A 13,215-nucleotide genomic window follows, 5' to 3' on the forward strand; every position below is an offset into this window, starting at 1 on the left:
AGACCTTCTAAATGTGTTTGATTTTTTTAAGCTTTTCCTACAGTACGCTCTCAAGAAAATGCTTTTCCTTTGTTTGGCTGTGGGATATTGTGAACCTCTGTAATCCCACATCACTCAACCTGCTCAACCTGTTCTCTGATTTAACTTGGTCTGGACACACTACTTGTCTATCTGGGAAGGTTCTGTATACAGATGGGAAAGGACATTGCCAGGAAGTAATTTAACAAATAGTCAACAGTAAATCATTTGTAGAAACAGGAAATCTTTTATAAAAGCAAATGCAGTTTTCTTTATGCTTATCTGCTGATAAAGCTGAAAAAAGCAGGGTTCTTCTTGGTACCATTAGTATTTTTTTTTTTCTTTCACAGCATTAACCTACTTCTTTGTATTCTGGTTACTGTTATACCTGGGAACTAAATCTGAGAAAAGAAGCTGCAAATACCAGCCTCTCCTGCTTTGTCTCATGTCATGTGAAAATGTTTTAATAGATCTTGAAAGAATCATGTCGAATATTATTTTTTTATATAGCTCATTAAATCCACATTAGAGTGTATTGTCTAAGCAAAGCCTATGCAAAGACTCATGTTTCATCTGTGTCTTCGAAAGCAAACTGTATTTATCATCTACTTTAGACATAAAATTGATTTTGGTATGATAAAATTATTAAGTAACATATCACGAGAAAACTGCAACTAACTTCAGCTGTGCTCAAGGAACTGCTACGGGAAACGAGTCAGTGAAGTCAGGTTTTAAAAGACCAGATAAAAATACCCTGTAAAAACTAAGTAGAGTGGAACAAAACCCCATTGTCTGGGAAGAAGCTGCCGTGGAGCAGGGGACTTGGTGTGGTAGGCCTGATCCTTTGATTCTTCATATGAAATTCTCATGCTGCACCTTTTATATGGGTCTGGAGTCCTTCTGCTGATCCTGGTGAGAGAATGTGACAGGAACCAAGCAGAGTCTAAGGTTACTGTAGTGAACTTGCAACTGAAGGCTTATGTATGTAAAAGTGTCTTTGTCTCATGGAGGACAGACTGCAGCCAAATGGCAAGTGTAAGGGCAACAGGAAGACTATGTTCCCTAGCTCACGGTGTTAGGCTCTCCCTGGGATGCTGCGAAGCAGCCCAGAGAGGGTGTCTGATGAACTTATTTTTTGTTTAAATCAGGGGAAATGAAAGAATACAGTTGGCAGATATTCATTGTGGGAACCCTGGAAACTAATTGTCAGGAAAGGAGAAGGTGTTGGAATAAATGTCAGTTATATGCGATGTTATCAAGCTTACTGCAGGAAAAGTCACTAGTAGAGATTTAGGGCACAAACACTTTTTTTCTTTTTTTAAGTCAAAGAACAGAAAGATAATTACAAACAGAGACTTGTACAAGAAAAAGTCAACTACTGAGGAGTCTAATGTCAAATTAACAGATTAAAAACAAAACAACAGAAAAAAAAAAGAAAAAAAGGGTCAATTAAATGGAAGACATTTCAGAAAGCAGAAGTGAAGGTCACTAGCAAGTTGAAAGAAATGCCTAAAGAGTGAAAGGCTGAAATATAGTTTCTCTAAGTGTAGATTCACAGAAGACAAGTAACAGTTTAATTATTCTTAGGATGAATATGAGCTTTCTATAATAGTGTAAGAAAAAAAACTTAGGAACATACAACAGCATTCAAAAACTGGAAAAGCTGAGCCATATGAAAGACTGGCTCCTGAAAATGGGATTGACTGGTCAGAGAAACAAAATACACCAGTACTGAAAGGAACAGTGGAAATAATGTTAGGATGGAGGTCTAATAGAATTACCACATCACAGAAGATTGAAACCTGAGCTGCTGAGCTATTTAGGAGATATTTACTGAAACTGATGTAAGAGTATTTTACATAAACAACTTACTACTAGCAAAGCATGAGTGTAAACAGCTGCGCTGTGGTAAGGGTTTATGTGTGGCCTTATAACTTGTGGAAAAATTAAGGTTCATCAGCTGTCCTTTCTTGGAGCCTCCTTTAATTTAGATTTATGATAAATTGCACCAAACGTTATTTTGTGAAAAATTCAGCTGCTATTTCTTAGAGACAGTCTGAAATATTTTCTAGTTTAGTGCTCCATGGCACCAAAGAGTCCTTGAAATATATAAAGCTACTAGAAGAAATAAATATTATCTTCTGCAGGAGTGAAAATTTAAAATCTAGAAAAATAGCTTAATTTTACTTTTAGTTGCAAAAAATCCCCTTGGATTTTTTTAATACTTTGCAGAAAAAGCTATGGATTTATGGATTTTTAACCCTCCGGTAGTTTTGCATCATTAAATGTAGATGCAAACACCTAGTTTTAAAGCTGGCAATCACTTTCAAATGTAAGGCTTCATGATTTTAGCCAACTTTGAACATTTGAACTGCTCTTTCAGAGCTACTTTATGGTTTGTTTGTTTGTTTAAATATTTTTAAATGGGTCAATTGTTCCTAAGACCCTCAGATCTTCCCTTGTTTAAAATGAAATTTGGAAGATAAATCTAATTAACCTCTCTCTTTAGCTCCTCCAGTGAACCCCTCCCAAATGCTGCTAGCTGTAAATCTAAGGAAAAAATTTTGATGACTTAGTTTTTAACAACCACATTCTCTGGTAAGTTAATTCTCTGTACTTTCATGGACTTTTTCACTGTCTTTCAGGTGGTGTATCTGGGCTGCATTAGACTGTTTTATTTCAAATACCTTACCTGAGAATTAGTTTGATTTATTTATGTCCCATGGAGACTCATACTGGAGTGGGACATGGACCAAATCCAGACATAGAAAGAGGAGGCCGTGAAATGACACAGAAACCTGGGGTAAATGAATAGTGGGCATAAATATTGGCCCTTCCTGCACCTGTACAGTACTTATGTAGACGGCCTCATGCCAAACTTGAATCCATCTGTGTATCTAATAGATTTTAAAAGTACTGGCATTGTAATAATTAAAAATTAATAGTAGTTGAACTAGCACCAGGTCCTCTGGAACAATCATACTTTGGCACAGGGAGCAGGCAAAGCCAGCCAATTGGTTAGAAAGGTGTATATGAGTAAAAGAACTGTGGTTTGATGTGTTTGTGTAGTCGTAATTATAACTAATCAATTAGAATACTCTGAAACACTGATAACAATATCTGCAGTACCAAAACCAAGGGATTTTAACATGGATGATAAGGGGTTTGCTTCACTATTCCTTCATTGAAAATTATTTGTTATTTTGCCATTCTCTTCCACCAGCAAAGAAAATATTGGTGTATTTGACAAAGGTACACCTTCTCTTCCTCCCACAATTGCCTCTCAATAGGTAATTGAAACAAATATTTGAAAAGAGCAGATATAATGCACTAATTAGTCTAAATGATTAGAGCACTATGTACAATCTAGTAGTGTATTTGAAAATCAGGATTAAATCAGTAATTATTAACTAAAAGAACAAGGACAATAAATTATCTCATTATGAATGACCTTTCTAATATCTATGTGATTCCCTCAGACACTTAAGGACACTAAGATCTAAGGTTCATACGTAATATGTGAGGAAAATAACATAGCCTAAATCAGTAACCTACATCCATCAGGAGCAAATGCTTTCGGGGGAAAAAAAAAAAAGAAAAAAAAAAAGAAAAAAAAGAAAAAACAAACAAACAAACAAAAAACAAACAAACAAAAAAAAAAAACAGGAGTGGGAAGCTCTTCTTTTCTGCAACTTCCCAATTTTATGGTAATAAGCTCAGTAATAAACTTTCCAGAAATGTCCTGAAAACTGAAAGCAAACTATTGTAGAGGAGAAACAGTGAGATAATAAATGAATAAATGAATCTGATTCAGATTGAGACATCTCACTGAATTTAAGCATTTAAAGCAGAGAATAGTTACATTTTTTCCCCTTTTTCCCAGTCATCTCCCCTGATAGTCATGGATTATTCATCACCCTGAGCTTCCTTTGTCAGACGCACTTTAACAGATCTGCTGAGGACAAGGGTTAGAGAAATGTCAACGTGAATTAGCAAATATCCCACCTCTAATGACCAGAGGGTGAAAGGACCAGAAAATAATTATGATAGAACTTCATATCACTGTGGTTTTGTTGGCTTGTTTGTTTATTTGTTTGTGTTGTGTATTTTTTTAAATCATTAGGTTGTACAATTTTAAGGAGCAGAGCAGGGAATATGCTTCCATTTCTGTGAAACCACTGAACGTATAACCAGTGTACAAAGACACATATTCCACTTAAGGGCATTTATGTTTGCATTCAGAGCATGAAGACAACAAAAAATCTGCTTCTGAAAATCTGGCCCAGGATGACTTCAATATGAATTATTCATATAATGGCTTTGCAATTTTTATGCTAATTTTAAAAAGACAAAGAGTGCTAAAAGGAAATATAAGATGTTCTGTCTAAAATACTCTATTTTTTTCTATTTGTATAGGTAAAGGTTGAAATTTGCATGCACTGTTACCTGAAAATTTTAACCTTAGGTGCTCACTTGTCCTCAACGTGAAAAAGTAACTGAATATATTGTTTTATTTGACACATGCTATACAATACAGTCAATTAGATTTTTTTAAAAAAACAAACTGAAAATTAAATTTATGTAATGCAATATTTCTTAACTGTCTAGTCACAAGCTGTTATAACCTCATTCCGAGATGTTAAAAATTTGCTGAAGAATATGCTAGAATATGCTTTATCTAGCAGATATGAGAGCAACGATCACTCCCAAAATGCTCAGAAAACAATGCACTGTTAAAATGGCTGCCACATTCCATTATATGAAGTTCCAGTGAAAGAAAATTGAGTTTATATATTTATTTGTTTTCACCAAGTACCATGAAGAGTACCTTGCCTCACAGTGTATGATTACGAAGTGTACCATACACTTCTGAATTTTGCCCAAGGACAGAATACTGTTTTTTCTCAGAGATGTTTCGGATAGACCCAATACTAAAATACAATAGACTAAACTATATTTCTCCCAGAACTGACAAATGTAAGCAAAAGTTCTTTCTCTCCTACTGAGCTGAAGTTCAGGAAAAAAAAAAAAAAAAGAGGTCACTGCTGTATTGTGAATGAAGAAAGCATTCTGCAGAAGGTTGGGAAAACTGTATGTGAACGTACCTATTTCCTTAGCAGTCTGCTAGTATTCTATATGAGAAATTACTGTGTGATATAGGGCGATAATAACCCACCACCATATCTAACAGATTGGCAGTGTGGGAAATTGCGCCAAATCTTTGGGTGTCATGATTCTTCCCTGGCTACCTCTCAGAGCACGTGTAGGCAATCTGAAGTGGTTCCTTGCTGTTGGCAGGAAGTTCTCTGAAATCGTTAGCTGATTCTCAGCATCACAGAAGCTGGCCATGATTTGCTTTATTCAGCATCCAAGCTCTCTCCTGCCCTGGTGAGCCCCAGTTGCAGGCATGGCAGAGACACGTGCAGGACAGCCTCATGACTCCTGCTCCCACCTCTAGCCGTACTGACTCCACAAAATGTTCTTTCTGAGAAGATATTCGAGGTAATTTTCCAGTAAAGAATTCTTGTTCCTGGAAGGCAGTCAGTGTATGGTGTTGTGGTGTGTGTTTTTTTCCAAAAATCAGTTGAAAAAATTATGTTGAATGACATGAAAAAAATGAAATGCCTGTGAAAATTATGCATGTCTGTCATCTCTATTGCAAAAAATTATTCTTTACCTTTCATTGCTGGCTATACTGAAATGACAGGAAGATGGACGTCCAGTAGGCTATAATTTATAAAATATTTGGGGATATTTCAGCATGAAAATCTCTACACAATTGCAAGGCATTAATAAAGACCTTGACAAATCCAGGCTGCTTAAATTTAAGGACAAAATTATCATTAGAAGCAAAAATGAAATTCAGATTAAATCTATTTCTCAGGCCAATGTAATTCAAATAACTGATCTATAACCAAAATTATGCTCTATCTATTGTCTTGAGAAAAAGAGACTCAGCTAGGCTAATTTAGCTTAATTTATTGCCATTTTACCATAAATATTTAATTACCAGTTTGGGTATTGAGAAACAAAGAAGGCAAGTATTTAAGCCTGTGTCCAGCATGGTACAGCCCCAGCCTCTCCTCACAGAGGAGACCTGCATCCCCTGCTACTTGAAAACCTTCACCACATACATCTATTTGATCTCTTCTCATGATTTTCCTACACTGAATTAATTTATTATTGTACTGCATGTGTAGGTTAGCACTATTTTTTTTGCTAGCATTTATGATTTCTCAGCTCATTTACCAGCGTGGTTGACTACACACCTCAGACCTCTGAAGATCTACTCTGAAGCACTCGTTTCCATGTGTAGTACTCCATGTTATAGCGAAATTGAGTGACATATTAAATGGGACAAAAGTTTACCTAAAACAAAATTAACATTTCATTATTTTAATAATATTATTTTTTTGCTGATGGTTTATTTAGATCCAATAACTTTAAAAAGTTTTGAAAGATATTTACAAAATGAAAAGGTTTTGCCCTGTTTAAGTTCGTTGTTGGTTTTGTAATTTTGGCATTACAGCTGTAAAATCCATTTGCTCTAAGAAGTCTCTTCTGTTTTCCATTACCTACAGAAAGTCTACTTTTTTTTTCTCTTTTTTTTTATTGTGACATCTCTTTTGATTTGATCTGTCAGAAGGTTTCTTATTGTAGCTTGTACTAGCAACATGAGGTGAATCTATGCAAATTATAATCTAAAGTAAATAGTGTGTTTTCAGTCAGGAACAAGAAGAAGGAAACAAACTGATATTTTCCAGAAAGAAAATCCTCAGATAATTAGTTCAGTATGCGGGTTAAAGATTTTTAGACAAATATCTAGCAAGTAGTATTTTTACAATAACTTCACAGAACAAAAGGTGTTAGCAGGATTGCAAATTCTGTTTGTAGTTCTGTGGTTACCATAATGAATTGTAAAATTCCCAAACATTATATCTAATACTAACATTTAGAAAATAGGACATAAAATTGGTTCAAAAATCTGTACAAATGGAATCCTACTTTAAAAGGTGTGTAAACATAAGCCTAGATGTATGGAATACATCTGCAATAGCTGAAGAAGCATCTAAGTACCAACCATTGTCTTACTTGTAACTGAAATATGTGGAATGATGTGAGCCAAAAAAAAAAAAAAAAAAGGTCTGTTGGTGGGAAAGAAAATAAGAAAATGTTTCAGTTTACATTTTTCATGTTCTCTTAAAACACTTGCTTTATATGTGATTTTGTTTGTTGGAGCATCGCCCTTCTCCCTTACTGTTTCTTTTCCACCTGACAATGTCCAGAAGTGTTTGGGTCTCCAGTACCTTGTGTGGAAGATCTAACAGAGATAGATCACATTTCAAAGCAGATGATCCTTTTGCTGTATTTGGATCCTGAACAGCTTACGTACAGGTTTGTTCCAGCAGTACTACAATTAATCTCTCTTGTTCTTCTTGTAGAGTTTTCTGGCTCCTCCACACTTAAAACAACTTTTTAAAATTCTCTTGGCAGTCACACCAATTGTGTGCAGAAAAGAGGACTTTCAGAGGTCTTAAACCTGTAGCAATTCACTGCTTTATGGAGCATTGAATGGCATTTTCCCTTGCAGAGGGTTATTTCTCTCTGAGATTTGGATTTTGTGGCTCTTTCAGCATATTTGAGCACTTCAATAATTGCAGAATTTTTTATAAGGACAAAAAACTATTTTGTTGCTAGGTCCCCTCTCACTAAAATGCTTTAAATGGCTGCTTTGAAATTTGCCAGAGATCTTTTCTGAGTGCAGATACCAAGGCTGCTGTCCCTCCTACCTTTTGGAGGCTAGGAGATGAAATGTGAGAAAATTCTCAATGTGACAATGAAAACACTTAAGTGACATTAAATACTGCAGACAGAGCTAAGGTTCCAATTATAACAATTTATACAAAACCTTTAAAAGCTATCTCTTTTCAGCTTTTTTAAATCGTTAGTGGTACTTAGATTTTATAGATCTGTATACATAACCCACTTGCCATTTGCTGTCTCTCTGTCCCGGCCACCTCTTTCAACACAGTTGATGTCTTTGGATTCAAGTGTCGAGAATACACTTGAATTTAAGGATCCTAAGTTAAATTTTAAGGTATTAGTACAAAGAAAATTTTACTTCAAATTCAACCTATTTCAAAATTTCAATACTAGCACATCAGAGTGGGGTTCTTCTTTCCAAATGACGTATATTACTGTTTAGCAGGTGTCTTACATTCTTTTCTATTCCTTGCAAGGAGTGTAAGCCAATCTCTTTCCTATAGAAGCTAATTCATTAGTTCAGATTTTAGAGAATTTTTATAGTGGGTTCTGAGCCATTGTGCATATACTAATTTGGCATCTAAGTTTTTCCTTCCTAATGATATGATTGAGCTCACATGGATGTGGACATGCTCCTGGGTTTGGAATCATGAGTAATGTTCATTCAGCAAGACAAAATTGTTGAACCCTTTCAGTTAAATACAATAGAAAAATGTTTCTTGCAGAGTTATCTAAGTGATAGTTATTTATATCAGCTTCAGTAGAGCATGACTAACTTTTTAATCATCATAGCAGCAAAATCATGATCATTTTAATTCATAAATGGGGGTTAAAGTAAGACGGTTTTGCTTACAGCATGTCAAGTCCCTAGGACTTACTCAGTGATGAAAAAATCAGTAAGTGGGATTTTTTTTTTTCTTTCCCCTTGGAAATGGCTGCCATTGATTGTGGTATCACACTCACAGAAAGAGGAGCTGGTCAGATTTCCAATGAGAGCTAGCACTTCTCTCACCCAGTGAGTACCAGCCTTACCCCTTGGATACTTCAGATCCCAAAATACTCACCTGTACTCTGCAAAGAGTATTCTAAAATAGTGTGAAGTAATCTAAATAAAAGGAATTCGGTCTATAGAAGTATATTTTTCCCTCCATTCCCCCATCCCCCCCCCCCTTTTCTTCTTTTATTCTTTACCCATTTTTTATTCAATTCAAAAATTCATTCTTAGCTTTCAAAGCTGTCTACTGCATTTCTTTTTTCCAGATGCATAGCACGAGGAAATCCTACAGTCTGCATAAAGAGAAGATCTCAGAACTTTTTGTCATGAATTTCTAAACAGAGTGAAAACAAGCCATTTAAATTTATGGATACAAATTAATTATGTTCAGTGGCTTTAAATAGTAAAAATGAAAGATAAACTTCTAGGTTGTAAAATGAATTTAAAGAGGATAAATTTATACTATTGCAAATTAGAAAATTTGTATTTCTCTTTCTCACACTCTTGTACAAAATATTTGGAAAGTGTCTCATTAAGCTTGGCCATATATACAATGCAACATTCTGTAAGTGTGTAGTCCCAAGAAAAGCAATGTAATCATTTATATAGCTAGTGGTGGTGCGTATAAATGCAGAGTACAGGCTGCAATTTTTTTTTAGTTTAATTTTTTGTTCATATTTCTTGAATTTCTTTTAAAAGAAAAAAAAATAAAATATAAATGTATTTTTTTCCCTTATTATTAGAATTTATAAGAAGAAAACATATTTCAATACCAGTCTTTGGTCAGTAACTCTTTGTTGCCCATGGATTTTCTTCTGTAATGTTTAAAACCTGACATGTCATTTACTATTCTCTGTGTTATGGTAAATGAAGACTAAACTAACATACTCTAAAGCAAACATACTGACTATACACAGAAGTAATATTGCCTACCAAGTCATAACTTTTAGTAGGAGAATGTGCCTAATGCAAGATGGCAATCTTAATTTCCTTATTAAATCTTGTAAGAATATAGATTGTTAAAGAATAATTATACTTTCTGCTTTTAGTGTTATGCATTCTATATCAGATTTCTTTTCCTGTATGTTAATTGCTAGGTGTATGAAACTGTTAATGCCTGACTCTGTTTATGAGAACTACAATGTGAGTGCTGTGGACCATGAATCACTGCATGGATTTTAATCAGAATTTTTATGGGCATACAACTAAAAGAGAAACTAGCAGTTTACTAGAAAATTGAATGCACATTTACTTCTTTCAATATGGTTATTCAAATTAAAGAAGAAAAAAATATGGAGAATATCAATAAAAGATTATCAGATCTTACACTGATGAACCATGAATTGATGTCAAATAAGCAGGGATTCTCTTTGATCATCCTTTTTTTATCCAGACAAGGAATTATCCATATATCTGTTATGTTTCCATAAATATTTCCTCCTTTCTCACAATTTTCCTTGTGCCTGGAATGTTTTATGTACCTAAAAGTAGGCAGGCCCTTATAGGCATTTCTAAAAATGCTGAAATACATTTACTGTTTGCTATTCCATTAAAGCAGCTGAGAAAACTTTGCTATAAATCTGCCTACATCTTTAAGTATTAAATATACCAATAAATCTGGTTGTGTAAGCCCATTTATCGTATGATAAAATATTGCCTGAGATGCCAAAAGATTTCCTGGGATCACTGCCTTTTAACAGAGAGTTGTCATCTATGTAAACCAGTCTTAATCTCAGTTGACATTCTGTTCTGCATTAAGCTGTATGCCAAAATGAACTGGCTGATACACTCTGTTATAGCTGACCCCAACAGTGACCTGCAATCAGTCGGTTCTCAGCAGAGACCCTTTCAAGACTTGGAAGAGGATACAGCCACAATGTCGACAAGCATCAGTGCTTCCCTGTGACCATGATGACATTGTATGACTCTAAGTGGAGGCACACTCACATGAGATCACTGGTCGTGGCCATGCTTTTAACTTTTTAACTGTTGTTCGCATAATAAGATTAAGGATGCGACCAGGGTGGCAACTGTGCAGATAAACATGCTGCCTAGCTTTAATCATGCCTGACAGACTGTAAACTCTGCTGGGTCACCAGCCAGAGCATGCTACAGAAATGAAAAGAGAAGAACTAAATAAACCCCAGCATGGATTAGAAGAATGGAGCTTAAATATCCCCAAAGGTTAAATTCTCCAAGAAGTGAGACAACATCTGGAAGAAGTTCTAATTTCTCTTTATGCTACATCTGAAATGAAATATGCCAAAAAAAAAAAGAAAAAAGGAAAAGGAAGCTGGGGTCACTGTACTCACTTGTTTGCTGTTAACATGAATGGATGGAGCTTACTATGAAGCTCTACTCCACAGACTAAAGGACAAGTGAAATCAATAACTAGAGCAGGCTGAGATAAACTTAATTCATATCAGTCTTCCCTAAATCTCTTTATTATGCTTCATTATTTCTGTTTTTCTACATTCTGACATCAGTAAAAATGTATGCATTGGGACACGGTATTTGATTTCTGACTCTTTTTATTTCACAAAGAGGTAAAATAAATGGTGTAACAAAATTAGATTTCAATTCAGCAGTATAACTAATAAAGCCTTGCTGATTTTTAAACATATTGTTTTGTCATGCTGAACTGAGGTAATAATTTTCTTTGAAGTTAAATATTGATTTTATAACATCATAACTATATAGTACATTAACAAATTGTTCTTATATCAATCACTATTGTTTTTCTCAAAAGTGCTACACCAGAGAAGCATTAGGAAAGTGAAGATAAGAGTAGAAATAAGCAAAGTCTGTAATATTAAATGACTCTTTTATACACTATTTCACAATTTTTGATGTCGTAAAATGAGCGTTGTCATTCATAGGCAACACAGTAGCCTATTGTGACAGTAAAAATTATAATATTTAATTTTATCACCTCTTGTATATTTTTTATTGCTATGAAGAGTTCTCTGAAACAGAAACAATGTCTATAAAGGTAAAAAATAGGTCTGATTTCATTCAACAGATTGTAAAATCAGTGAAGACATTTTAGTCTTTAGTGGTGATGGTAGATAAAATAACTGCAGTAAATGATTTTTCTTGTTTGTGTTATTCTGCTGGAGTTTGATATGAAGACAAGCCTAGGTCTTTACTTTGTACTGAAGTAATTGAAATGGAAAATAAAAGGTCAGCCTCTGGAAACAAAATAATATTTCTTCATCAGTTATAACCTCAACAATTATCGTTATCCCAAGATTCATTGTCGAGGGTATCAGTTTGATTGTGCCATGGGGATGTAGCTATCAATGGAAGAAAGAAGGTTAACAGAAATAACGTAGAAAAAATCTGTGAAGATATTGAAGATAAAGTGTGAAACTTCTCATGTAATTCCAAATTATTTGTGGAATTCGTTAAGAGAATGAAACCCAGATTAAGGATTTCTGATCAGATGAGCTATGGTCCTTCAACAATTCTGAATTTTCCAGGACCATAAAGACAAATCTTCAGTTCGTCAGGCAAATGATTTATTAGACTTCAAACTATATGTATCGGCTATTGGCTATGCCTTATTAGAATAAAGTACTTGACTGATAATTTTTAATGCTATTAGTATTAACTGATTGTCCACTTCTGAAATTCACTGAATGAAATGAAGTCATGAAACAGAGGTACCCGTCAATTCCAAGCTGATCTTGTAACATGCAATGTACCGTGATTCCATGACACATAGTTTAACACGTAACACTTGTGATACCGTGTTGAAATTACCAAGCACGTATATAATTCAGTCTATAACTTTCAGACTATCATTTCATCACCAAATTTACTTAGTTAACTAGATAAAAATGCAGAAAAAGCTTACTATGCCTTAAGTATTTCATTGTACTAAGTAGCATTTATTCAAATATGAAGGAATAACCAGTTAAAGCCTGCCAAGAAAATTACAAAGTAACCCATCTTAAAAGTGTATGGATTTATTCCGTGCAATTTATATACAGCCACATAGGAAGTGCTTAATGAATTTTTATTTTCTTCATATTCAGGCAAATTCCCATTACTCTAATGTCTTTTTTCTCCACAACACATTACAAACAGGAGCGGTAATAATGAGCTATAAATCAGCTATAGACCATTACCAGTGTCATATTGTAAAGTCATGATCCTGATTTCATAACTTCAGTTGTAATCAGTGTCCATTACAGACTCTGATTTATACACTCTTTGTTAGTCTATCAAGCGAAAAAGAAAGGTATGGAACATAAATTTAAGAATCAGACACTCCGAAGCATTTAGTAACTATACAACTAAAGAAAACTAGAAAGCTGGTGAAACTTCTAAACTCTAAGGGTTAGATGGACAAAAAGAGGAGAGCTGGATATTCTGCTGATGTAGCTTAATGTAACACTTTACACTGAACAGACACACACTGTATGTGTGTATAT

General features: G+C 34.5%; 1 long non-coding RNA gene across 2 annotated transcripts; it reads left to right on the top strand.

The window, feature by feature from the left end:
• Positions 1-414: 414 nt before the first annotated feature.
• Positions 415-10,630, top strand: LOC310894414. 2 transcript variants are annotated; one of them, XR_014579882.1, is made up of 5 exons: positions 415-930; positions 2,528-2,616; positions 7,305-7,413; positions 8,748-8,797; positions 9,043-10,630. It is a non-coding gene; the product is annotated as an uncharacterized lncRNA (long non-coding RNA). The 2 variants fall into 2 exon arrangements; XR_014579883.1 differs by having other exon boundaries at positions 417-848.
• Positions 10,631-13,215: the final 2,585 nt, after the last annotated feature.

The sequence above is a fragment of the Anser anser genome, assembly GCF_964211835.1.
Source record: "Anser anser genome assembly, chromosome: 2".
NCBI lineage: Eukaryota > Metazoa > Chordata > Aves > Anseriformes > Anatidae > Anser > Anser anser.